Source organism: Elephantulus edwardii, unplaced genomic scaffold (assembly GCF_000299155.1).
Source record: "Elephantulus edwardii isolate Elephantulus edwardi_28Jun2011 unplaced genomic scaffold, EleEdw1.0 scaffold00219, whole genome shotgun sequence".
Taxonomy (NCBI): Eukaryota; Metazoa; Chordata; class Mammalia; order Macroscelidea; family Macroscelididae; genus Elephantulus; species Elephantulus edwardii.
In genome coordinates this window covers 3,802,713-3,806,275 of record NW_006399969.1, presented here as the reverse complement: position 1 = coordinate 3,806,275, position 3,563 = coordinate 3,802,713, and the positions used below count along the sequence as shown (strand labels likewise).

The 3,563-nt window shown below is 38.5% G+C and overlaps 1 protein-coding gene across 2 annotated transcripts in view; it reads right to left on the bottom strand.

The window, feature by feature from the left end:
- PLD5 (phospholipase D family, member 5) overlaps positions 1-3,563 on the bottom strand; it is a 702,213-nt gene that overhangs the window by 556,571 nt on the left and 142,079 nt on the right. The window lies entirely within an intron of this gene.

Sequence of the window (3,563 nt, the reverse complement as noted above, 5' to 3'; positions counted from 1 at the left end):
TGTTGTGTTTTTGTTGTAGTCCTATACTGGTTCATTCCCAACATTATGCAAAAACGGTTTCTCCCATGTTAAAAAAAAGGCGTTTTCATCCCATTTTCTCTATTCATCACTGCTGCATTTCTTTACTTTCTCTATAGTTATATTTAGAAGACCCAAATATACATTACTCGCACTGCCTCTAATTTCCCCTTTTCCATTCTTTCTTTTCAAAATTTAACTCCAATATGGTTCCATTGCCTACCCCTCCACTGCACCTCCTCTCAAGAAGGTTGGCAACAGCCTCCTCGCTGACAAACTGAATGGCCACTTCTGATTGTACTTGATGTTTTGGAAGCCTTTTACATGGTCAATCATTCCTTCTCTTTGTTGTACTGTTTGTTTGGTGTTTTAGTTTTTAGGATACCAAACTCATCACATTTTCTGCCTACCTCACTGACTTATTTCTTCTCAGGCTACTTTGCATTTTAAGTCCATAGTGCTTTTGGGGTTAACCTGCCTTCTATTCTAGTTCAGTGGTTATAAATAGCATCTGAAAGTCCAAGTCTCCCAAAATGTATCTATGACCCAGACCTTTTTTCCCTAACTCCAGACTTAATTCTTCACTATTGACTCAGAAATGTCCCTTGGTCCAAGCAGATATATGCACACCCATGTTTATTGCAGCTTTGTTCACAATAGCAAGGAGTTGGAAACAACTTAAGTGCCCATCAACAAATGAATGGATAGAGAAGCTGTGGTATATTCGCACAATGGAATATTATGCTGCATTGAAAAACAAGAAACTCATGCAATATTATTCAAAATGGTTGAGTCTGGAGAACATTATGCTGAGTGAAATATCCCAGTCACAAAAGGACAAATATTACATGATGCCACTGTTGTAGAATGGGACTAACCTCGGGGTTGGGGAGAGACTGAGTAAGATGGGTTCAATAATGTATACTGCACTGAAACAGAGGAGGGAGAAAACTATTTAAAAGAGATATGTGACTAGGTATTTCTGTCATGACAGGAGTCTAGTGCAATGGCTACATGGTGGAGGGGACCTGGGGGAGGATTTGTAAAACAATGAAAGAATCTTTTCTTTTACTTTTCCATAATTTTTAACTCATGTACTTTTATCTTGTTAGTTAAATTTGTCTTCTAGGTTGCAACACCTCCATGATATATCTTCAAGGATATGAACATGTACGACTAAGCACAATTAATAACAGTGCATCTAAATTCCAAAATCAATCTCCATAATAGTCTATGTGTTTGCTACTGCCAAAGGGGCCCTTTAGAGTAGTGAGAGAAAACCTTCACCCTGAAACCCACAGCGTCCCTTTTCAGCAGGAAGTAGCTAAGAGAATACGCCATCCCCTTTTCCTTATGAATCAGGGTGAAGTCTCTCTCAGGGAGGAGTGATAGGGAATGGCAAAGGACACACTGACAAAGGAGATTAATCAGAACTGGCTTTGACAAGCACTGTGGCAATTGGACAATTGAAACAGACATTCGGGGGGCAGGGGAAGAAGAACAAACTGGGGAGGAGGGTAGAGAGAACGGTGCAGGAATGAAGGAATGAAAACCCAAAATCCCTGTAAATGTTCATTAAAACTAATAAAATTTAATAATAAAATGATAAAAAAAAGAAATGTCACTTGGATGTCTAAAAATTATTTACAGTTCAACTTGACGACAGCGAACTCTGACCATCTCATTCTATATTTTACTTACAACCTTCATTAATTCTGTTATGGCAGAATCATTCTTCTATGAAAAATACTGTGTAATCTCTCTTATCTTCTCTTTCATAGTCAGAATGGAATATGCCATGAAATCATTCTGGCTCTACTTTCAAAATACATCCAGAATCCAACTACTTCTCACTTCCATCCTGCTATCAATCTGCTCCAGGAAACATGACCCCCTCTTGGATTTTTACAACAGACCTCTTGACAATGAGCTTGAATGTGTCAGCGTCAATGAGGATGGCACAGGACAGGGAAGGGTTCAGGTCTGTTGTTCATAGGGTTGCTACAGGTCATACTCCACTCAATGGCACCTAAGAACAATGGTCTGCTTTATTCTTCTTTGAGTTCTCTAGAGGAGCAAAACCAGTAAAGAGACAAAGTAGAGAACACTTTATTTCAAGTAGATTTCTCACATAATTGTAGAAGTTAGAAGTCTCAAACCCATGAATCAAGCCATCAGACTTCTCTTGACTCGTGTGGAAGCAGGGACTGATAAACTCAACATCAACAGGTGAAGCAGCATTACCATATATTGGATGCAGGCCACATTCCAAAAAAAATTCCCTCTTCAGCTGATTAGCTGCTCCCATAGATTACACAATGGAGGACATTGTATCTGTCAAACCACAACAATCATTGCCTAGCCAACTGAACACATCATGTTAAACATCACAGCTCTCCTGATAATTGGTCTTTAATTTTGTGCCCAACCAGAGCTCATGTGTCTCCTCAAAGAGTTTCCCATCTATTTCAGGACAAACACCACATTTTAACAATGATCTAGTAGGTCTTGCATGATCCTATATCCTACACCTCCTGATACCCTCTTCTTCCCTCTCTGATCTCTTTTAGAGATTTCCTGGGTTGATTCACAGGGTTAAACACCTGGCTACTCACCAAAAGGTTGTTAATTTGAGGCCACATGGAGGCAACTCAGAAGAAAGATCTGCTGATTTGCCTTGAAACTCTGGGAGGTTTTGCTCTGCACACATGGGATCTCTGTGTGTTGACTTAATGGCAATTAAGCTTTTGTTTTGCTGTTAGTGGTGTGACCTCATCTACTTTCACTTCCCCACTTGCTGTCTGCAATGCAGTCAGTCACAACTGGCCTCCATTCTGGTCTACTTGGTCTTCAGAAGTCTCCAGCTTCTCCCAAGTGTTCTTCTGTTTCAAATGCTTTTCCACTTGAAAATCATTTCAGCAATTCCCTTATCTCCTCTCAGCCTTTGCTCAAATCCCCTCTTGTCAAATAGGCTTATCCTAACAACCCCGGGTTAGAATTCCGATCCTTGATCCTAGTTTAACTGTCCCCACGCCCACATCACTTTTTAATATACCACAACATTTTTTAAAAAGGAAAAACAATTATCTCCTCTTGTTAAAGGGAGAGATATTTGTTTTGTTCCTCCAACATATCCACATGTGTTGTACACAGAAGGTGGTCAAGAATAGCTACTGAGTCAAAGAGAACATAAAAATATACAAAATGGATCACATGGGTGTTCAGAAAATGAACCACAGTGGAAAACAATACACGCCAGTGAACAATTAGGAGGAGGCATTCTGTTAGGGATAGTGTTCAAAAGTAACATCATTTTTATTTAAAATACAGTATCTCTTTTAATAAAAATGATGTATATACAATATACAGTCCTGAATCATTTCTAAGAGTTAATTATATCATTCAGTGCACTTTTTACACTGCTTGAATTTCTCAATAGTTTAAAAACTTTTTAAAAATGTAGATTGTTTTAAGAGAATCCAATTCATCTAAAAAGAATTAAAAGTCTTTTTTTTTATTGTCAGTTCATCTATCTTTTTTTTTTT